Source organism: Pseudopipra pipra, chromosome 5, assembly GCF_036250125.1.
Source record: "Pseudopipra pipra isolate bDixPip1 chromosome 5, bDixPip1.hap1, whole genome shotgun sequence".
Taxonomy (NCBI): Eukaryota; Metazoa; Chordata; class Aves; order Passeriformes; family Pipridae; genus Pseudopipra; species Pseudopipra pipra.
In genome coordinates this window covers 59,901,752-59,926,294 of record NC_087553.1, presented here as the reverse complement: position 1 = coordinate 59,926,294, position 24,543 = coordinate 59,901,752, and the positions used below count along the sequence as shown (strand labels likewise).

General features: G+C 41.0%; 1 long non-coding RNA gene across 1 annotated transcript in view; it reads left to right on the top strand.

The window, feature by feature from the left end:
- Positions 1-24,157, top strand: part of LOC135415307 (uncharacterized) — a 31,684-nt gene extending 7,527 nt beyond the window's left edge. The window contains exons 2-3 of the long non-coding RNA XR_010431069.1: positions 21,550-21,595; positions 22,732-24,157. This is a non-coding gene — a long non-coding RNA (uncharacterized LOC135415307). The remainder of the gene's footprint in view (positions 1-21,549; positions 21,596-22,731) is intronic.
- Positions 24,158-24,543: the final 386 nt, after the last annotated feature.

Genomic DNA, 24,543 nt, shown 5'->3' with positions numbered 1-24,543 from the left:
GCTTCTTGAGTTCATTCCAATAAACATAGTCAGAAGACACATGTATTTTTTCTTTCACATTCATTTTACATTTTGTATAAAATATCAAATAATAATATGAATCCAGTGTAGTTGCTTTATATTAGAACACTGAGTAAATTACATGAGTAGGAATGTCTTATCTAATTTTCAGATTACCTTAGGCATTTACTGTTGTTTTGAAAGAAACCAAGAGGAAATGAAACTCCCAAATAACTAACACTATCAGAGCAGGATGAGACCCATAATTCCTACTGGCATCCTGAATGCAGGTGCAGATCCTAGAGATCCAGTGCTGTTCATTGGAGCTGAGACTCAAGACAAGTCTCATCCTTTTTGCAGATTACAGTCACTTAAATTTTATTAAGAAATGTCAAGTTTGGCCTCTGGTTCCATCTCCCAAACTCTGGATTTTCTTAGCTCTTTATTGCTGTCTGTACTTTAGATCCCCTTTCTAGATATTGGGCTCCTTTGGCTCAGTGTTCTTGGCCTTGGTCAAGCTTCTCATCTGCACAAGAGCTATTCAGCCACAATCAATTAAATAGAGTCATGTGTCTGCTTCAATTTTGGTGAATAATCCAATGGCCTGCAGAGACAAGCTAAAGCACTTTGAGGCTAAAGGTAAAGCAAAAGAGGTGCAATAGTGCCAGAGATGTGTGTGATGGTTAAGATTAACAGCATTTAGGTTTTGTTTACTTTTATCTTTAGCACCTTTTTTTTCAAATTAAATATTTTCTAAAAAGTCTTAGAAGTATTTAAGCCCTAATAAAATAGAGGCCTTATGGAGTAATTATTATCACTTCTCACGATATCTTATAATTCACTGTTATCTCTTCCCCAGAGTATGATTTAATTACTGCCATATCGGATGCATTGTATTTTGTCTAATGCGACTGCAACTGATGAGCAGGCATTGCTGAGAGCTGATAATGAGTTAGGCAGCTGAAATTTCACCTAAATGGAGGATAGAAATTGGTACTTCTAGTGTTGATTAACTGATATTTTTTTCACAATGATAAATAAAGCTCTATTACCTAAATGTCATTTTCCAAAATGTGTTTTCACTATGTCTTTCATGGAATAACTGGCATTTCTGTGATTTTGGTTTCTCAGTGCAAGAAAGCAATTTGCAGAAGTTGTTGATAGGAAGCAGCCTGTGTTACCTTAGTGGGCAATTTAAGCACAGATGTTTTTGGAAGATAATTTGTCACATGACTCCAAGACACTTTGAATACTTTGCAGACTATCAGAACTGAATACTTTTGGTAGATGAATAGTTTGAACTGCATTTTTAAAAAGAATATTTATTGCATACCACAAGGATTAATACCAAAGACATCAAAATAAACAGAGGCCCTTGCTGCCAGTTGAACTTTAGGAAATGAAAGACTTGAGTAAATGCTCCAGGCATGGGTGACCCGATGTCTTAATCCAGCTGCCATTTGTTATTAGAAAACAAAAATCTTTGCTTGTCATGATATCCCTCTCTAGTTCTGCAAGGGTTATATTTAGAACTCATCTTTCACCAGTGGCACAGATGCCTGTATTCCTGGATCTTGCAAAGCCAAAACATTTTCACTTTTCCTTGTGCTGAAGGAATCAAAACATACAGAAATCTCACAAGTACAGAAATCATTGCTTCTGGTGGCTACAGACAAGTACTTTATATATATGAGATCTGCTACCTGGGAAAAGCTTCCTTCTCTATTAAATCTGAAGTGAGTGTTTAGAATGTTTCCTCCATAATCCCAAAGGAGATGATATCTCTGCTAGAGGATGTATCCCAACATACTTTGCAAAGGCAGGTAAACAGAAAGTCATCATACATCATGGTTTTCCTTTTGATGTTGCCAGCAACTTCTCCTGGGGTAATTTTAAATTCATTAGTCATAAAATTGTAATTGTATTGGTTTTTCTCAAGAGGTTCTGTTAGAATGGGTAGATTTTGATCAGTGCTTACTGCAAGCACACAGATGAAATGAACACTTGCTCAGGAAATGAGCAGGCTTTGATGAGAAGGGAAATGGTGAAGGAGAATAAGCAGTAGCCAAGCTGTGCTTCTGTCTGACATTAAACAACACATGCTCAACATTTCATGACAAACTGATACACAGCAGAGAGATATTGAACAAAATCCTGCTGTCTGAGAAACTTGCCAGGGTCACCGTTGTGCCAGAAATTGCATGGTAGAGATTTTAAGAAGCTGTATCGTGATATTGTGTCATTGGCAGATATTTTAAGAAGTAATGAAAAGTGATGATTTGCAGTGAGTTTTGTCATCCTAAAAATTACCTCTCTGGTCATCTCAAGCCTTGTTCTTGCCTATGGCACAGAGAAGAGTAATGATTTCTCCATGGCTTGGAACAGCTGTGACTGAGCCATCACAGGCACACCGTTCTGGTGCCCTGCCGTCCAAACCAAGAGAAACTTTCTGTCCTGGATATGGATTCTACCTTTCCCTAGACCAGGTTCCTCAGAGCACCATCCAGCCTGGCCCTGAGCACTTGCAGGGATGGGCCATCCACAGTTTCTCTGGGCAACCCATGCCGGTACCTCGCCACCCTCACAGTAAACTATTTTTTCCTAATATTGAATCTAAACCTACGCTCTTTCAGTTTGAATCCATTCCACCTTGTCCTGTTTCTACATGCTCTTGTAAGAAATCCCTCTCCATCCTTCCTGTAGGCTCCCTTCAGGTACAGGAAGGGCACAGTTAGGTCATTGTTAAGCCTTCTCTTTTCCAGGCTGAACAAACCCAATCCTTTCAGCCTTTCTTCATAGGAGAGGTGCTCCATCCCTCCTATCATCTTGGTGGCCTCCTCTGGACTCACTCCAACAGATCCATGTCCTTCCTATGCTTGGGACCTCAGAGCTGGATGCAGTGCTCCAGGTGGGGCCTCACCAAAGCAGAGCAGAGGGGCAGAATCCCCTCCCTCACCCTGCTGGCCACCCTTCTTTTGATGCAGCCCAGGACATGTTTGGCTTTCTGGCCTGTGAGCTCACACTGCCGGCTCATGTCCAGCCCCTATCCTCCAGCATCCCCAAGTCCCCTTCGCAGGGCTGCTCTTGATCTGTCCATCCCCCAGCCTGTATTGATACCAGGGGTTGTCCTGACCCAGGTGTAGCACCTTGGACTTGGTCTTATTAAACCTCATGAGATTCCCATGGGCCCATTTCTTGCACATGTCCAGCTCCTTCTCAATGGCATCCCATTCTTCAGGTGTGTCAACCACACCACTCAGCTTGGTGTCATCTGCAAATTTGCTGAGGGTGCACTCAATCCCTTTGTCTATGTCATTAATGAAGATATTAGATAACACTGGTCTCGGTACAGAACCCACTGAGGGACACCACTAGTCACTGATGTCCATTGATACACTGAGCCATTGACAACTGCCCTCTGGATGTGACCATCCAACCAGTTTCTTATACATCTAATAGTCCACTCATCAAGTCCATCTCTTTTCAATGTAGAGAAAATGATGTCATGGGAGACCATGCCAAAGGCTTTACAGAAGTCCCGATAAATGACATCTGTAGCCCTTTCTTTGTCCACTGATGTGGACTCCCTCATAGAAGGTCGTTAGATTGGTCAGGCAGCACTTGCCCTTGGTGAAGCTGTGCTGGCTGTCCCAAATCACCTCCCTATCCTCCATGTGCCTTAGTAGAGCTTCTAGGAGGATCTTTTCCATGATCTTCCCAGGTACAGATGTGAGGCTGACAGGTCAATAGTTTCCAGGGTCCTCCTTTACACCCTTTTTAAAAATGGGTAAAATGTTTCCCCTCTTCCACTCACCTGGGACTTCACTTGACTGCCATGACTTTTCAAATACCATGAAGAATGGCTTGGCAACTACATCAGCCAATTCCCTCAGGACTCTAGGATGCAATTTATCAGGTCCCATAGATGTATTCAGGTTCTGAAGGTGGCCATGAACATGATCTTTACTGCTCATATTCATATTCTAGCATTCTAGATATTCTTAAATATATCTTAGCATATTCTAGAATTCTTAAATACAATGCTCATAGTCATGCTAGCACATAGGATTGTTGGTTTCAGGGAAACACGGGACCATCTCTGAAAGATGCATTGCTGGGACACTTCTGGGAGGCATGTCAGAGAGGTGGGATCTAGCCACACTGATGTTGTTCTCCTTCAGTACCAGGACAACTGGTCCCAATACAAAAGAAGAGTAGAAAAATATTTGTATTTCAGTGAAGAAATGACTTGCAGGGATTTCACTTGAGATGTTCGAGAGGTCTCCCTGGGGCAGAACAAATGGTGAGTCATTCAGGCACATCACCATCCCTCCCCAAAACCTCCATCACTTCCCCACTTGAAGCTCTCCGAATAAGTGCTTCTAATCTCAAATGAATGGTGTGTCTTACATCAGTTACTGGTTTTAACTAAGCATTTGTCCTAAATATGCAAAAATATGTAGCTTCATTTGTATTTGCTTGCCCTAAACCCATCTAACAAACTGGCACAAATCAAGACACAGTATTTTCTCCTCTTTTTAATAGCCAGGAGAATTGCATCACATTTTAAATTGCATTTCAGCAAAACAATAGCGAAGCCAAGCCAGTGAGGCAGTGGTTGTCTCTGTGGCTTTGTTTGTTCAAAGCCCGGCACAACAGGGCTCTGCTTTCGGCCAGCCCCTGAGCACTTCTGGAATAACCAGGATAATAGGTAACTGCAACCTTTGCTTAGAAATATTTGTGAATAGTGTTGTAAGCACCAGAAAGCTGCACATAAGGCTTGCTGCTGCTGTGGAGGTAGACTGAGCTCTGGGCAATTTTGACATTCAGATTTACAGCAGACTTTTGGCATCTTCTCTCTTTTAGAAATGAATAAAGTGCCTTCATCCATTTGAATTAAGCTGTCCTTTCATTATCTACTACCTCTGTCTCCTTTTCATGCTGTTTCCTTCAGGTGTGAAAAGTGATTATATAAAAGAATGAAAGGGTGGTGAATTCTTAAATGCTATCATTGCCCCAGCTTTCCCTAGAAAGCTCTAGAGCACAACCTGTTCTTCAGAAATGAGAAGGAAAATGGTGGTGATCTTGAAATGCCTGCAAAATGTCTATGCAACGTATTTGTTAATAGTTCCAGTGCAGAACAGCTGGAAACACATAAGCAGGTGTTTGTACTCCAACACTGATCTGGTCCAGCTGCCTAATTACCACTTATAATTAGAATAGCTAAAATATTGTTATCTATAAAACCAAGCAAGTTAGCTCTCTCAATGCATAAATCATTTGCAATCATTTTTATTTTCTCAACAGGTGGCAGGGAGGGCTGAGGCTTTCAAAACCTCATCTAACTTCTACATGTTAGAACTGAAGAACTGGGCAAGTCACAGAACATTTCTGTGGCTCTGCCCATGCTACACCTAGATGCTAATTTCTGAAAACACATTTAACTCAGCTTATGCTGAAGTTTTCCTGCAACCCATACATGGAAGCAGCTCAGCACAACCACTCACCACGGCCGGCGGGTCTCTGAGCACAGAGGAGACATTTGAGTGACAGCCACAGCATTTTCATCAGACCACTCTGTAACACACCAGTTTTTCTATTGTCTCTCATGTGTCTTGTGCCTGTCTATGAAGGATAGAAATAGGCTTGATTTTGTGCTCTGTGAATACCTGTTGGCAGGTCTCACACAGCCTCTGGCCATTGCCCATCCCCAGGTGCTCCTCAAGCTTCTGAGCACACCAGAGCCCTCCAGGACCCTCCAGAGCATGTTGCACCTGAAGAAAGACTGAGCTTAGTTTACAGCTTTCTGTGACCTACCTTGATCATCATGCCTATCGTCATGGCATATGAATACCTTCCAGAAAGACAATGTATGATAAGCCAGTGCATGTTTTTAATAGGTTTCACTGTGTCTCCCTCTCTCTCTCTCTCATCTACACCATTTCACTTCATATTTCCCACAAAGTATCTCCTTTCCTGGAGGACACTGTGCTGTAGTTTTCTATACATTTTCCCCTCACACATCCTAGGTAATCTGTTTCCCCAGTTGCCAACATCTGTACTGCCTTCCATGGGAGGCTAATAAACATACACAAGTCAAAGTCCATGAGAAATCTCCTCGAGTACTTTTGTAGTGAGAAGCACCGTTTACGTAGTACCCAGGTGGGTGAGAGCAGAAATTAGCTGTCACTTCATTCGAGAGTTTGAAGGGCAGAACTTCAAGTGAAACACTTGAAACTGTGGAATGATAAATGTCTCACAAAAGCAATTTTACCAACTGAGAGGTGAGATGGAGGGAGGGAGCAGAGAAGAGAGGGAGGGAGTGTGGGCTGGGAGCTGAGTGGAGCACAGGAACTTCTGCTGAGGAGCTGCCTGAGTGATGTGTTTGTGGTGTCTCATAATTAACACTTAGCGGTTTTTAAGCTGATAGTAGGCGCTTGTATTGATTAGGACAATTTGCTAATTCTATGTCTGTGTCAGTTATGTCTTTCTAAAAAAGTAGATAAAAACATTTACCAAAGGTGTAAAATGATGTGCCTGAGTGCTCTGAAACTTTGCAGCCATCGTGATGTCTGAAGCACTGCGGAAGGCTTTATGTGCAGCCATCAACCCCCCTTTATGGTACCTTTGGGTGTCCCCATTAGACCATCCAGCTGCCTCCATAGAGGAGCACAAATCACAAGGGGATCTTGTGTCATCCCCATGGGCCCTGTATGAATGATACCTAAACCCTTGGGTTTTTTACATGGCACTGAATACCTGTGTTTGGGCAACTGGATAAAGCCACTTAAGTCTTATATTTTACATCCTAGGCAATAAGGGAGTGGTTTTGCTTACATCCTGTCCAACAGTCCTTGAAGGACAGACAGACATTGACATGAGCAGCTGTAAGGGCTCAGGCTTCCAAGACAGTTCACCAGTGCCCTGAGCTCATAACACTTGGCTGGTCTTCTCTCTCACTCGTAACTTTGCATCTTTCTGTCAATAAGATGCTGGGGTTTGGAATATAGTTACAGGCAAAATCAGCTGAGGAAATAAATCCTAATTATAGTTAAACCAAGGATATAAAATCAACTTTTCCATGGAGAAATTTGCATGCACTCTGAATTTATGGGCAAGACATTGATGTTATTGGGGTAAGGCACATTCATAACTTGCTAAATTGCACATCTTAATTTATGCACTTTCATTAACCAAATTACATACTGCATATGTTTTACTTGAAAAGGGGATTTTCTCTTCCCTTGCAATGGAGAACAGTATGAGAATCATGTATTCAGGCTGAACATTGAAAACGGATTTTCAAAGTCTTGAATTACTTTGTAAAAGTTAATACCTATTAGTGTATCTCAGGTGGTGCTCTTTAAGAACAAGAGGCCTGATTAAAGAGGAGTGAGCTTAGTAATGTTGCTGTAACATAAGTCAGGAGCAGCTATCATGGTCAGGCCCAATAATCTGGTCTTCTGCATTAAAAATGCAGTTACAGCTAATGATGAATTTGAGAAATGGTAATAATTATCTAGCCCAATTTATCTGTTCTAGCCTCAGTCCGAGACCAAATTGTAATTGCTGTTGTTCCTGGTCAAATGATGGAGGTTGCTCTGCTCTAATTCCTACCAGTTTCATAATAGCTCAGAGATAATAATGACATAGAATTACAGACTTGGCTCAAATGTTGTTGAGGCATTAGACAATTGCGCTATACACATAACACATGCTGGAAATACTAAAAAAGAAAAATAATAATTAAAAAACAGACACTAAATAAAATCAATCATTAATTGGTTGTCTGCATTTACCCTTAATATGTGAACCAATTTGAGGCAATTCTGCTTTAGTAATACTGTGGTAAGTTTAATTTATAAGTCATCGCAAAGTGTGGACTATGAATGCTTGTCTTATTTTAGTTGCATAGAAGGGAATTAAGTTGCTATTTTTCATCTCTTTAATATTTACTTCGGTAATAACACATTTTAATTTTTTTTTAAGTTACACAAATGATACGGGTAAAACATCTAGATCCCTTTGCAATTACTTCTGTGAAGGCCAAGAAATGTATAATATTTCTTTTTTGAGTTGGATTTTTAGTAGAGCATTTATAGCATAATAAAGGCTTTCTTTTTTTCTTTTTTGGCCATATAATTGACTTGGGTCCTTATGGTTTTTGGCAAACATGACAGTAATTAAATTTACAGATCATACTAAATAGTAAGGTGTTGCAAAACCCAGGATAGATGGCAAAATAATAAAAAGAGACCTGCAGAATTTAGAGGTATAAGTAGGCAATAAAATGAGATTCAGTCTGGAAAAAAAAAGCAGGGAGGGAACAATGAAAGCGAAATACAGAAACTGTACAGCAATAAGCTACATGGAAAGCCATAGTGAAATTTAAGACCCAGGGTGTTGGTTATGAGTTTATAAACTGCGGTTGTCATCTGGCTGCAAATGCCAGCCCCATAAGTGGGCACTTTGAAAGGAGATCTGTACCTATCCTGTGGTGTACCGGTAAAACGAATTCATTAATACTTGGGCAGTTGTAATTCAACCTAGGATCCATTTCATTAACTGGATTAGTCTTTATTGCAACATTGCTGTAGTGCCTTAAATGTGCTGAATATGAACAGTGTTCTTTCTGAAGTAGCTGGGTACATAAAAGAGATACAAGAAATGCTGAATAGGAACTGGGAAGGCCACCACAAATGAAGACAACATAAAGAAAATGAGAAGAAATACACAATATCATCAGCAGTAAAAGATGAGCAGAAAATTTCATGTTAATGGTATATACCGTCGCAATAAGAATGTATGCAAAGACAAGGGTGCCAGACTCATACGCATAAGGAGATGTGAGGCAAACATCTCCAATGACAGCGGGAGCAGTCAGAATGGATTTTCCAAGGGGAAGTCATGCTTGGCCAATTTGATAACCTTCTGTGATTAAGTGACTGTCCTGGTAAATGATGGGAGAGCAGTGGATATTTGCCTGAACTTCAGTAAGTCTTTGAGCACAGCCGCAAGATCCTCATAAGGAAGCTGATGGTACAGGCTGGATGAGCAGACAGTGAGGTGGGTTGAAAACTGGCTGCTTGGCAATGCCCAGAAAGTAGTGACTGGGGGCATGAAGTGCAGCTGGAGGTCAGTCACTTGTGGTGTACCCCAGAGGTCAGTAGTGCATCCTACCCTGTTCACAATTCCACTAATGATTTGGATGACGGGATAAAGTGTACTCTCAGCAAGTTTGCTGATGACACAAAACTGGGAGTGGCTGATGTGTCAGAGGAATGTGCTGCCACCCAGAGAGACCTCAACAGGCTGGCGACATGGGCTGGTTTGAACCTCATGAAGATCAACGAGAAGGCTAAAAGTCCTGCACCTGAAGAGGAACAACTCCAGGCACCACTACATGCCAGGACCACCCAGCTGGAAAGCAGCTTGGCAGAAAAGAACCTGTGGGTCTTGGTGGACACCAAGCTCAAGATGAGTCAGCAAGATGCCCCCACTGCAAAGAAGCCTAACAGGATCCTGGGCTGCATTTGGCAAAGTATTGCCAGCAGACTGAAGAGGGTGATCCTTCTGCTTTATTCAACAGTATTGAGGCCACACTTGGAGTCCTATGTCTAGTTCTGGGCTTCCCAATACAAGAGAGACATGGACATAGAGGAGAGTCCAATGGAGGGCACAAAGATGATGCTGGGGCTACAGCATCCCTCCTGTGAGGAAAGTCTGAGAGTTGTGGCTGTTCAGCCTGGAGAAGAAGAGGCTCATGGGGATCTCATCCGTGTATATAAATATCTGAAGGTGCAGAAAGGACAGAGCAGGGCTCTTCTCAGTGGTGCCCAGTGACAGAACCAGAGGCAATGGGCAGAAAGTGAAACCCAGGAGGCTCCCTCTGAACTTCAGGAAACACCATTTCACTGTGGGAGTAACCAAACACTGGCACAGGCTACTCGGGGAGGTTGTGCAGTTGCCATTCTTGGAGATATTCAAAAGCCCTATGGCCATGAGTCTGGGCAATCTGCTGTAGGTGGTTCTCCTTGAGCTTGATCAGAGGTTCCTTCCAACCTCAACCATTCTGTGATTCTGTGACAGGAGGATGAGTACAACATAGTACTTTATCTCTGGGAAAATAATAATAGACTGCTATGGATATAACTTTCATATATTCAGTCACAGGAGATGAAGTCTTTGTTGTCTGATTTTAGTTAAAACTTTCTATTAAAAAAGATGGGTTTGCATGTGTGGTTTGAATTTAAAATTGGACTACACAAATCAGCAAAAACAGCATTAACTTTCTTATCCAGGATATGATGAACACAAATCAGTAAAGAAAAAGTTCTGCGTTTATTGAAAGCACAACACCCAAACAATTTTTAAGGATTTTTCAAGTAATCTCAGATACATTCTCAATACATATAGGAAAGTAGGATCCATTCAGATTAGTGTATTTTGCTACTGTTCCATTTTTTCACAGATAGCTATCATCCCCATAAATGTCTGAAAATAGTTTTCTTTAAATTGGTGCATATCCAGTTTCACCAAGCAGTTCAGCCCTCTGATAAACTTCATCCAAGCTGCAGTCCATATCTAGTAAAGGAAGATTACAATATATCCATCTTTGGGGGGAAAATAGTTTTTATTTTCTGCACTGCACTATAAAATGCCATCGCTAAATTTCTTTTGCTGACTGCAGCTGCTGTACTGATGGATACTCATTCTGTATCCAAAGGACCTCATACCTCCAGTCTGGATCTGGTGTATTTTGTGAGATGATGGGTGGCCAGGCAGACAACCTATTTGCAGGCTTGTTTTCTATGTTCTCGACCTCAGTTGATCCTGCAGTCTGTGCTGCAGTTCTCCAGCAGCAGGTTTGGCTCCAGACATCCCTCTTGGCTTTACGTGCTCTTGGTCCAGCTCTGCCTCCTGCCTTAGGGCTCAGGTGGTGTTGGTACCAGTGTCTGTGTCGAGCCCTGCCTGTTGCTGGCAGGATGATGTACCGGGTGCCAAGACCCTCCTTGAGCCACTGACTTTGGCTTTACATATTGAGCAGCTCCCGGGGAGAACTGAAGCCTCAGTAAAGTCATAATTTCTTAAACAGCAGCCATTTATTTCTCGCTTTTCTTACTGCCTGATATTTTAAGAAGCAGAAATGAGGAGAGCTATAGAGTTTCATAGCATTAAGTGAATTGAAAGACAGATCAATTTACCTTTCCTACAATATGTTTTAGTCTTTTCAAATCATCATAAATTTCCCTCTTAAAAACTGTTTTAAGGTGTCATGCAGGAGTAGTGTAGGATAGCCTTCTTTGGAAAATTTAGTTATTGAAGTGATCATCTCTTTGTACCATCTGGCATATATCATTAAATAGTTTATTAATAGTAGAAACATATAAATAGACCTCATTCTGAAAAATTTTTGGATTGTCTTGATAAAATAAAACTGCAGAATTTAACAGAAACTAAATAAATTTATAAACCAAAATTTGCATAGAGCTGGAAAACACTCCAGAACAGAAATCTCTAAGCACACAATATAACACCTAGATTTATACTTATTCAGACAAAAAAAAAATATTCACTGCATTTCTATTTCATTTAGACTGGAGATGTAATTTTTATTTGATGGAAAAAAAAAACCAAAACAAAACTACAAAGAAATTTGACCTCGTAAAAATGAGTTTCTTACCCCTGTTACAGTAGTGGGACTTGTGAAACACAGAGCAGCTCGGTGCTATGCCCAGAAAAAAGGTTTCCCACTCCAGACCCCCAGGAGATAACCATGGTCCCAGTGCAGAGGGGACCTCTGAGTGCCAACATAGCAGTTTGGTTAGCCAGGAAAGCCGGTACTGGGCACATCCTGGGCTGGGAGGATGCAGGAATGCACCACACCTTCCCACATCTGCATGCTCACTACCCCTTTTCCTAGTTTAGCAAACCTGATGAGGAATTTTTGTTTCTATTGAGAGATTTCTTACATAATAGCATGGAAAGCAGTATTGCAAGCCTCCCTGAGAAGAGAGGGGCAGAGCAGTGCTGAGGAGTGTTCAGAGTGGAATGTCTCCTCCAGGAACCAGGTGAAGGGCATTTAATTGGGGTGAAATATATTCTAAAGCTGAATGGTCTCGCTGAAGGATGGTGTCCTGCTTTTGGCTGGGATAGTTCATTTTCTTGCTAGTAGCTGGTACAGGGCTGTGTTTTGGTTTTGATATGAGATTAATGTTGATAACACACTGATGTTTTAGCTGTTGCTAAGTAGTGTTTATACTAAGTCAAGTACTTTTCAGCTTCTCGTACCCTGCCAGAGAGAAGGTTGAAGGGGCACAAGAAGTTGTGAAGGAACAGAGGCAGGAGAGCTGACCCTAGATGATCCGAGGGATATTCTATACCATGTGGCATCATGCTCAGCATATGAAGCTGGGGGAAGTTGGCCAGGGGCCACTGCTGAGGAACTGCCTGGGCATCAGTCAGCAAGTGATTAGCAATTGCATTGAGCATCACTTGTTTTGTATATTTGAATTCTTTTATCATTGTTATTATTTTATTCCTTTTCTGTCCCATTAAACTGTCATTATCCCAGCCAATGAGTTTTCCGACTTATCCCATTCTCTCCACATGCTGCTGGAGGAGCAGTGAGCGAGCGGCTGCGTGGGGCTTGGTTGCTGGCCAAGGCTGATGTTTGCTGTAAATTTTATTAAGGTGTCACCAACAGAAGAAGAAGTGAAAAGTGGACACAACCCTTCAAATGAAGACAGGTTTGAGATTTTCAGCATATTATGCAACTAATTTTTACAGTACTATGAGAAAAAATCTAGGATATTTTGCTACATGACCAGACAATCCCACAGCACAAATCTTTGCTTTTGTTGAGTAGCCTCGAGGAAAATAGCTGGACAAAATGTGGATCTGCCCCAAGTTTTGGTATTTTACTGAGTGGTAATCACTTTGCCCAGGCTGTTAGAGCCAGCCCTGCAGATTGTCAAATCTCAGAATAAAGATTAGATCACCATCATTAGCAGATAACTTTATTTTTCAGAAATAGATTCTACATGGATGAACAGAGAATAGCAGGAGGGGAAGGCAGTAATTTTTACAGATGTAATTTTTTGAATGTACCTGCTGACACTTCAGTAGAAGTTTGAGGCAGTGCAGGCTTAATATAAAGAAAAAGCAAGTTAAACTTCCCTCTGAGGCTGGAAGTGGATTTGTTCATTTCATCAAGCAGCAGAGCTTGTTTGACAAGTAAGTGAAGTCTGTCCATAGTATCAACTAATCAGGATTATCACATTCCTGGGGAGAGGATCCAGGTTGAGCTGAAAGCTATTTTCCTGATGTTTGTGTCTGCATGCACTCAAAGACATGTTCAGTAATGGGCTAGACCTGTGTGACAACCCCATGGATGTCAATAATGAGGAGGAAGGACTTTATTGCTTTGCCACATGCCAGATCCAGCATAGGGATCATGGTTTCCTAAACCACAGTAGTTTGTTCCCCAGCAGGGTGGAGTACAGGCAGAGTCACAGCACGCTGCTGCTAAGCATGGGGGGGGCACGTGGCAGCTCAGGGTTTAGCAGAGACAAAAGGCATGGCTACAAGAGCTCTACAATGGGGAGAGATTCCAAACTCAAAGTATGGAAAGTAGGCCAAAGGCTACTGGATTAGGCACCGTTAGCTACCTAGTCCATGCTCCTGTGACGCTCTGTAAGCAGGTCAGAGGGCAGCTGGCCAAGTAAGGAAGATTTTACATTTCACATGTACAGTTCTGATTCTCCTTTCTCAGAAGATGGCCAAACCCACAGTGGCTTCTTTGGTCTTTGACATCAAGTGGCTGTCACATTCTTAAAGCCAAACATGGGCTTGGCAAGGGCTGGTGGATACAAAGGAGAATGGTTGGCAAAGCCTTGAGAAGCCTTTTCCTCTGCTGCATCACACCACTGGCTGCGCTGGGTGTCATTAACATGGACTGCTCCACACTCTGGGTAGTCAGTGTGTACCCAGTCTAGCTCTCACTGCCATGGGGGACACCATCACCCCTTCTATAGGGCCTGACAGCACTTTAACCCACAGCAGCTACCTTTCTGAGGCACAGGGAGATTACTTTTTGAAGATGTTAAGCTACCAGTAAAGCACAGCTTGGACTATTCAAGCTTTATTCCAGCCCCATGACTTCACAGGGGCTACTGGCTCCAGAACTTTGCTCTTCCAGCTCAGGGCAGCCCTGCTTGCCAGTGTTGACAGCATTATCTGTCAAGCATATTTGCACCGATCTCTCCAAGCAACTGTAGTTTCAGAAGGAGAAACTGTTTAAATGTGTGTTAGCTTCATGTTACCTGCTGGGAGGTAAAAGGTTGCTGGCAACCTAGTTCTACCCCATCTTTCATGATCACTGCCATAAACTCTGTGAGAGAGTAAATTTACATTAAGATGTATGGCCCTGCCCACCCACTGATGCTGATTTCTCTCAGCAACTTTGCATGGTGTGTAGGTTTGAAATACATGGTACGTTTCATGAGACCTGGACCTTGTTCCTTGTTAGCAGCTCTGGACTCCCATGGACTGCTGTGGGAAGCACACCAGTCTCAGGGTTATCAACACTGTGACCACTGAAAAGGAACTGCACACCTGCCAAACACTAATGACATCAGGTGTGTGTATGTTAATGGCTGTCACCAGCACAGTCCCTTGACAGAATCCAGAAAACTGATCTAGACTGGGAAAACTGGCAAAAAGAGGGCTCCCTTTTTCCCTGGTGTATTCATTCCTTGGTCTCATGGCAGTGTTAAACACTGGAACTCAAACACAGAATACTTCGAGGTTTCTTAAAACCCGGTAACCAATTTAAATCCAAAACTCTAAAGTAAAAAGAAAACACAATTAGGAAATGTTTTAATTTTTTTTTCTCTGTATCTGCAATAAATGTGTATGAAGGCCACCTCTCAGCAGAGGAGGAAAATCAGTCAAGTATTCAAATTAAAATGCACAGTCACACTAGCAGAGCTAATTACAGGAGAGCTCCTGGCCATTTGGGGTTACACAAGGAGCTCTGTACATAAAGCATCCACACAACTTGAAGGTTTTAAAGGGAAATAGAAGTGACTTTAATGAAAACTAAGGAGAAAAAAAAAAGGGGGGGGGGCTGAGAGTATAGAGTCTTCTTAACTATCTAGAGTTGAGAAGTTGTAATGAATTACAGGCTAATTCATTTTCTGAATTAATGGTTATTATTTTCTGAGTGTCCATCTCAGTGGATCACAAAGCTTTTCTCTAATGCTAATTTTTCTATGGTAAATATTAGGAAAGCAGTATTGGAAAGAATACATATTGCATATTAGACAAAATCTTCACAGTAGAGCAGTTTCATCTTAGTTCTCACCTATATGTTCACCTTTTTCACCACTTAAGACAATATTCAGGTTATTTTCATTCCTACTGTGCACAAAATGCAAATGGTCAAACACTCACAGACTTATCAGAGGAGAACATTTCCATCTATTCTAACTATCTGGACATTTTAAATGTTATTTTAGGCAGTTTTTAATTGTAATTGATGCACTATTTTGAGGGATTTGTTCACTGATGACCATGATGCTCTTTCTGAACCACCCAGCCTATAGGTCTGTTTATGAAAACATTGCTGCCAACTGGTAGCTAATATCTAAGATTCAGTGACATTTGGATTCATCTGGGGATGTGGAAGTGAAGTGTTGAGATGCTGACAGAAGGTCTCCTCCTCCCAGTGGTCAGGGAAGGGACACCCATTCCCTGGGCCCTGCCCAGCACTTGTCACTGCCAGCCAGCACAGCCCATCAGCAGCAGGGATGTGCTGTGTGTGCAGCAGCATCACAGGCTGTACTGCAGATATCTGTCTCTGGAGAAAGATGGGCAGAGCAAATGTGACAGATAGATAGTGATTCAAATTGCTTCATGCACTGTGGGAAGGCTTTTGAGTTTGACACTGCTGAGTAAGATATAAGACCTGGGAAAAAACAAAACTAGTATTGAAATGTCCTGTCTGTGAACACCTGCATCAGATTTAATAACTGGAAAGTTTACAGAAACCACAAGAAAGCAGGAATTTTGCCAAAGTGAATTCACTCAAATATGACATAAAGAATTTCCATGGGGAAAAAAAGTGCTTCAATATCATCCATCTGTGGGAATGGCTGAATTTTTATCCCATTCAAATTAGCCAACCCAAGTATCAAGGAACACCAGAATCCAGCCTTACACCACATCACTTAGGAAAAATGGTGGCATTGCATTGCTGTTGCTGCCAGCACTACATCAAGAGGTGCCTGTAGCCTTCTGTCTATGATTGCTACACATTGAGGATGATTCTCATTAACAAGTTCCTTTTGACATTCAAAAGTACTCAAAAGAAACACCCAGAAGAAAGCCTCCAGGTAAACCCCATTCAGAAGAGGCCCATTTAGGTGTTTGCCTTCTCATGTACAAGTTCTGGCAGCTTGTAAGCAGGCATGAGACATCATGCAAAGGGAAGAGTTGTCACTGGGTTTGTTTAATAATAAACCTCGAAAACATGGCTTCTGTGAATCTCTTCTTTATCTTATAAGTTACGGTCCCATATCAATATTTCCCCCTCTCCTTTAAAAAAAAAAAACAAACCAAACCAAACCAAAAAAACCTCAAAGGCTGCATTTGAAAGAATAAAAAAATTAAGTCTTCTTTCCTTCTTTAAATTCATCTCCTGCCTTAAAGGCGCTTGGGTCTCTGTTGTCCAGATCCTTTCCAGAGCAGCCTAGTGCACTGCAGTCTAAAAACAAGTATTCAAACAGAGATGAAAGGCTTATCTGCTTTAGTCAGACCATCCCCTGAAATTGCAGTCCCTGCTCACTCTCTCACAGAAGCAGCTCAGACCACAGTGTGACCTCCATCCAGCTCCCATTGTGCAGCACATGGCTGAAGAAAACTTCAGCCTTCCTCTGTGCCCAGCCACACTCTGATGTAGAAGAGCTTGGGTAAAAGAGGGAAGACTAATCTGTTAATACAGATCAGTAGCTCTAAGTGAGCTGCATTTTGCAGGCAGTGTTTTAGATTTTGGAATGTCAATCAGCAGCAAGATGGAAATTAGACACCAGGAAATAAATTTTGAGGAGAGTAAAATTTTGCTGAAAAGTTCAGAGGTGAAAATATCCTCAAGTGATAGTACAGTAGGAAAAGGTAATAAATTGATGTCTTTCAAAAGTTGGATTCTACCATGCTATTCATAAAAAGATATGATCTATGGTTTTCATATATTTTTCCTCACATGCTTGTTCATATTTTTTATCTGACTGTACTGAATGAGGGGTAAAGATGGATATGATACCAGCTGTGCTTAGAGCACTTCATAAATGATTCTCACCTAAAGGGAAAAAATAGCTTCCTTTTTTTGTGAAAAATTGGAGAGTCCGGGTGATCCTGTGATAGGTATATGACAATGATTTTGTATTTTTTTTAGCATGTCTTGGCTTGTTTGACTGTTTGACTGTTTGTTTTACTTGTTTGACTGGTTTTTAGCAAGGTCTTGACTTGAGTTTCTGCATAATTTAATCCAAATTATTGTTATTAATAACATTAATATTTTATATATTCATAATAGTTTTTCTTATTAATAATTACAGAGAATCATCCCAGGTTATTTTCATCTTGACTGCTCTAAACCATCCTGAAGTCCATAGGGTATTGGTGTGCTCACTTTTAGCACAATTATGTACATTTCCAAAATTTCCATACAGTTTTTCACATTAAGAATGGGCCTATTAAGAAACTGAAATCAAGTATTGTTATCAATTCGTGCACATATTTTTTTCAAATAAAAAGTGTCATTTATTGATCCCCAGAAAGAATTTTCTTACCAAAACATTAGAAATAGCACCTATAGAGACCTTACTCATTTTGTTATGCAGAGAGAGCTCCTACCATGCAGTGACACCAAATGTTCTGAGTACCAACAGACAGCATCTTGTCTGTGACATCTGACTGTCAAGTTGTCATGAAAAATATCTGGATAGTGCTATGAATATGTTTATGTGTAGTTTATTTTAGGAGCGAGCGTGACAAACACATGTTCCTAAAGCAGTTCTATGCTTTGGGAAAACAAAGGGAGGAAAATATTTTAATATCCCTTATAGTGTTGCTTCTGTTTTATAAGTAAAATATGTTTATTTTTCTTTGCTGTTCTACAGACCCCAGGAAAATCTTTTAACCTTGCAGTTCTTTACAGTTTTGTATATTTAAGCTGTCAGAAACCAAACTAATTAAACTGAAAAGCTGCTCACTTCTCTTTCTGTATAAGGTAGGAAAAAAAAGAGATACAATTACTGGTGAAAGTAGGACACTGAGCAGAATTTAAAACTATGTGCAGCCTAGAAGCATTATGAATATGAAATCTTTGTTGTACAAATTACAGCTTGCACGCAGGCCTGGGCACCAGTCTACCTGGGAATATGGTGACAAATTATAAAGAACTTTAAGGATAAAATGCCTAACATAAGGGCTATAGGAGTGATCCATGGAGAAACAGCCAAGGAGCTAAATATTTTAGGATGCCCCCACATGGTGTCCAAAACTGGTATAACTATTTACATGTGTTAGAAAAATACAAACAAGGAGGCATTAGGAGATTGTTTAGAGCACTTCTCGGGGGTATAATTGCATATAGAGGTAAGAAAGTGAGCAAATGGAGATTTGAGTTGACTATCCAGCCAAAATTTTAAGAAGGATGTCTAATCGAGTGTGAAATAGCTTCCCTTGAAAAAGTGTTAGAAGTCACATCTCTGAAATGATTTAAAAGCAGACTGGACACATCACGTGATAAGGTAATGGATGGAGAATATAGAAGTGTCTCACAGTGTATTTCTAGCTTTTGGTTTGTGCAGTCCCTCCGGTTGTGACCTGTTTGGCTGTCCCCTTGCTGCAGGTGCAGCACCCACCACTGCTCCTGCGCAACACCCTGCCCTCCAGCGGGGAAAGGAAGACATAGCCAGAGATTTACTGTCCAAAAATGACGACTCTGTTGCTTAAACATTAGGTAATTGAGTGAATGTGATAAATCGTCTGTAAGTGAAGCCCGTGCACCTCGGCCAAGGCTGAGTGGTGCCAGCACAGTCCTCATTCCGCCATGAGGAGCAGTGCCTGAGAGCTGCTGAGGACCTGGACCCCGGCTCACCTGGTACTTTGTGGCTGCTGGACACCTTCCAGCTGTAAGGTGCTCTGTTGTGGTTCTGGTTTGTTCTTAGGAACTCCCCTACCTCATAACATGGATTACATATGCACAAAACAAACAACAAATGTGAGGAAATCAGTATAAAAATGTTGTTTTAGTTTTCCGTGAATTCTCTGTGCTTTTTATGCTCCATCCCTGGAAGTCTGCTGCACAGGTTTTTCAGTGAAAATATGTGATGAGTTATCACATGGAGTGCACATTACAGAAAGGAAAGTTTGTTCTTGTGAATGGCCCAAGGACCTGGTTACACCTCTTTGATAGCTTTTTTCACCCAAAAAGTCCTTTGCGTTGCGAAGGACAGGGGGATGGGGGGTGGGGGCGAAATTGGAGACATAATGCTTTCTTCTATCAGTTAAACAGGGCATCTGCTGGAATAGTGGTATTACAAGTAGTAGTAATAATACAAACACATCCTTGAAATACATGGTAATGATGGATCTGTGGTTAAGTCACAGAGTAAGGAGATCAGGAGACAGACTCATGGTTTCCCCACAGGTTATCCAGTAAGGGGTTAATTTCCCATTGCCCTCTGGTTTTGTGTCTCTCATCTGTAAAGCAGAAGTAGTAATACACATTTGCTGTATTAGAGTGACGGAGTCTGCACTGATTTCACAATTCTTTAAAACCCTCTGGCATTAAGGACCTCAGCAGCAAAGGCTGAAGAGCGGAGCCAGCACTGGCTCTTTACAGTTGTGTGATGCTGGGCCTGAGAATCATGCTGAGAAGGAAGTTTTCATCCTTGAAAGTACAAGGATTCTCCTGGCAAGTGATGTTTAGGCCTGACTGAGTTAGCTGACATGCATTTAAAAAATGAACAGAAAATGTATTAAGTACTTAATCTTAGAATCTTCAAATAATCTTTGTCATACAAAGCAATTATCTCCTTTCACACTAACTCTTTTGATCTAAGCATTATACAAACATGATGTGCCAAATTTGAAACAGAACAGCCAAATAAGTCAATGGCAGCAGTTGAGAAAAGCAGGCAATTTGACTGTTTTTTGTTACAAACCTGGAACAACAGAGTGTGATGAGTTTTGTCTAAAAACAATAATACAAGTGCAACTTTCAATTCACTGATAAAAATACACTTCCCCTCCATCTGGCCAGCTGGATAATGTGAGGGAATGCTGAGACCTTCTCTACAGATGATCAGTACTTGATTCCACTTGATAAATATGCCCAGACGTTGGAAATAATTGCCTAAGCTCTATGATGCCGTTTTGTGTTTGATAAACTAGCTAGAGGAAATGTAAACCAGTGGGAGAACAAACTAGTGAGTACATTATCATCAAAAGCAGTATGTTCATGTAGATAAAGACTCTGGGGGCTGGGTTGTATTTACATGTGCAAAAAGTCCAGAGGAATGACTGTTCAATATTATATACTCACTTATATATATAATATATATTTTTATATATCTATAGAATATATTTATATGTACTTGTAGTTGTCTACTTTTTGGTATCATAGCAACTTAGTAATCTAATTACCCAAAGTTAAAAACCTAGATGCATTCTGTATGCATTTAGCACTCAAAATAAAAGCTATCACAAAAAAAATAATTTCTCCTATTTCACCCCGACTGTCACTGGGAATCTGCATCAGCTGGTGCATAAGACAGCCCATCTGTATTTTCTTCCTCACCTCCACAGCGGAAGCATGTGCTAGCAGGGTAAACAAATAATCAATACAGCAATTGAGCTCTCTTGGGTGTCATTTGGGACAGATTTTGTTGTCCAGCCTCATGCAGTCCTGAGCCAGGGAAACTCTTTTGGCACATCTGTTAATAGTTACTCAAACCCTTCCTGACTGATGAGGCTATTAGTAAAAATTAGTGAAATGGCTGGAGGGAGAAAGAGGGTGTTGTGGAACTCCAGTCTGTTTTTTTGCTGAGTTCCCAGGGACTGGTGAGGTGATGAGACAGGCAAAGCACTGGCACAGCCTGGTTCTGCACCCCGTGAGTTTTCAGCATCATGGAGTGAGACCTGAGGGGAGTGACACAGACATGGGGAAGCAAAACCTTCCACTCAACTGCCCTAGACCAATCTGCCCATAACTGTCCCCTGTTAGAGTTGTGTATTTGCTGCCTCTCCCAGTCCCTTGATACTCAGTCAAAAGAGCTCACACACTGATCTCTGACTGCTGATATATAGTGGCATATTTTGAGATGGGGTGTTGAATTACAGTGGTACCTTATATTTGAATTTATCATACACCTTTAACCACTTTATTTGCTTCTTAAACCTGATCACTTTGCTTTTACTTCAACAGTCCCCAAATAGGAACAGCTCCCTATAGCTAATATTTCCTCCTTCTTATTTCAGACACAGAACTTCTCCTAAAATGACAACTATGTGAGCTATTAGAAAGGTAAGAATCAGTGTTACAACAGTGACAAATTTTCTTTACCTAGAAATGTCAGAGCTTTAATGCCCTATATATACCATATTGGATATGGCTAGAAATAGAAACCTTTATGCCAATGAAAAGGAAAAATTCCCAGTCTTCCAATTCTAGAAGATTTTGAGATATCTGACCCTTAAAGTATGAATTATTTTTTGGCATATAAAACCTATTTTTGAAATGTTACAGCTACTTCTTGGCTCAAAATATCTGGACTAGTACTCATAAAAGCTCTTTCTTCTTGAGATGGAAAGATATAAAAAATATACTCTCTAGACTACCAAGATCTCTCCAAAACTTTCTAAGTAGGTTGTTTTTTACTTTCTTTTTGGTTGGTTGTTTCTCATGGTCTGGGTTAGTACTCACAACAATCAGGAACCTCCTGAGTTTTGTCTGCAGCACATAAATAAGAGAAGATGTACTGGATGTACTGATGTTCCTTCCTCAGAAGGCACAAAATAGCTGAATTAGGCTTCCCAAATTCCCATTCTCTATAAAGCAGAACAAACAGCAGCCCATAATGCTCTGAAGTCCAATTTAAATTTTTGCATTGTGAATATGGTTTGGGGTAGGTGTATTAGGAAGAAGGAATTAAGGTAAAGCATGTGTGTTTGTTCCCCAGATAGATTGCAGTGGATTTATATGCACACAGCACTGGACAAATTTGATCTAAAGATCTGCATGTGTCAATGCTTTCTAGAATTCATTAGTAAGCACTTGCAGCAGCTAGGACAAGTGGAAAATATTTCACAGCTAGTGTGGCATTGCTTAGGTGTTTTCCCAATAATGGGACGTTTTAACTGGCCAGGGTTTCACTACTAACCTCCTTATCAGTGTATAGCCATTTCTTGTTCTTACCATCTTGCTCCACATCAGGAATGTTGTTCCAGGATGTTTGAAATATGATGTATTTCCTTCTCCCACAGAACACCTTTTTGCTCTGCCCTCCCTGTGTCTGGCAGCAAAAATTAGGTCAGTTTATTCTATACATTGAAGGCAAACTAATGTGATATTAAAGAAAAATTCATACATTAATGAAGAAAAATGGGAGACTATATCTGTACATGCTGACAGATTGTTATGCTGTGATTTATCTGGAACAGAAACATCAAGCCAGTCTACCTCGTGGTGTCATACTGCAGCAGTCATCAGATCATCCCGTCTGCCTCCGCTACTTAATCAAGCATGAGTCTGCGAGAACACCTGAGCGGTGAAGGCACAGACATGACTGTCTGAGGATCACAAGAGCACATCAGCCCTGAAGTGTGTGGGCAGGGATGCACCCTGATACCTTTTCGGATGCAACCCCCTGACTGCCTCCGCTGCCTATCCATCACTTCATCTTGGTGACAAGCATTTATCCCACACCACTCCTCGCTTCTGAAGGTAGTCTTCTATGACAGAGGGAGGCTGTTTACACTGGCACTTCTGCTACACATTGCTACACTTTACGTGTCTTACCAGATATTTGTGATACACCAAATGACAGGTGCGTGTCTTAATAAGTTCTACCGGGGGCAGGAATTAGTAGATGAGGGAGCACGCAGCAGTGGAAGCATCTGGTAGGAAGAAAAAAGACTGTCTTGTACTCTGTCAAGTGTAATTAGAGTTGCCAGTTGTCATTGCTGCTAGCGTTTAAATAAGTTTCTCTGATGAGAAACTATCTGACAAAACTCAAAGACACGTAAATTTATGAACAACATAATTCCAAAATGATCTTATTAAACAGTCGTGTTGGAGTCCGGTACTCTCTGACCATCTTCTTTTGAATATGATATGGGTGAAGGGTGTGAGGCTTAATGTCAAAGGTCATTTGAAGGTGTTATACAGGATTTCTGATTTATCAGTGATACAAAATATACTGAAAACATAATACTAATGTAAACTACATGTACCAGAATATAGCCACAGTTCAATTAATCGCCAATGTGATTCCCATTACCAGTCTCTATAATATGCTCACTGTCACAATGGGGGATGTTCCCAATCACTGAGAAGGAATGTGTAGATTGAAACCAGCTCAAGGTCATTGCTCACTTTGAAATACTTTTGCTAGTTGTCCAGTTTTAAACTCTGTGTGAGCCTTCTTCCATGGATAGAATCTATTGGTCAGTCTCAAGCCACCAGCCTTACTGAAGAGGTAAAAACTTCAGCAAGTTGTGAGATGGTTACACTAAAAAAGCTCTCAGAATAATTTGCTTTCAACAGTAAGCATTGGGGGAGGCTGGCAATAAGTGTTCTACAGTCTAATTAAGAAGGATAAACATTTGCGGTTTTTAATTGTGTCTGACAACATATTTAATTTCCCCCTCCCAGAGTGCACCACAGCGAGGGGCACTCACAATCCACACCCCAGCACGCTCTGAAGGTCTCACGCTGAGAGAGGAGCAGTGCATCACATACAGCTGCTGCAAACAGCATCTCAGCTCTTGTTTTAGATTCTAATCTTTCTTTTGTTACCTTTAATTAATTATAAATATTTGTTTCTTTGTTATTGTAATACTGTGTCATTTTATAATTGCTTTGTTCCATGACCTGTCACTTGAAAGTATTTAGAAAGAAAAAAAAGAGTGATGAGGCATTTCCCTGTTTTCTTGACTAGTTTAAATTATGGTTCTTACACAAAACAGACCACAGCTGGACACCTGTAGACCAGTGCAGTCTATGGCCAATGAGAAGCTTGACTTTATTTTGGGAACAGGCCTTTACATTCCACGGGAGACAGAAAGCATAAAGAGAAACCTTTAAGCACATGTTTTAAGGAAGGGGAACAAATTAAAAAGAGGCTTTGAAAGTAATGGTTGTGGAGACAATGTGCATTAGCCAGACACAAGCTGTAGTTAAGTAGTAAATTCCCATAATAACCGGAGAAAACAGCAGCCCTTCACCCCTCCCATGACACTTCAGGGAGTAAT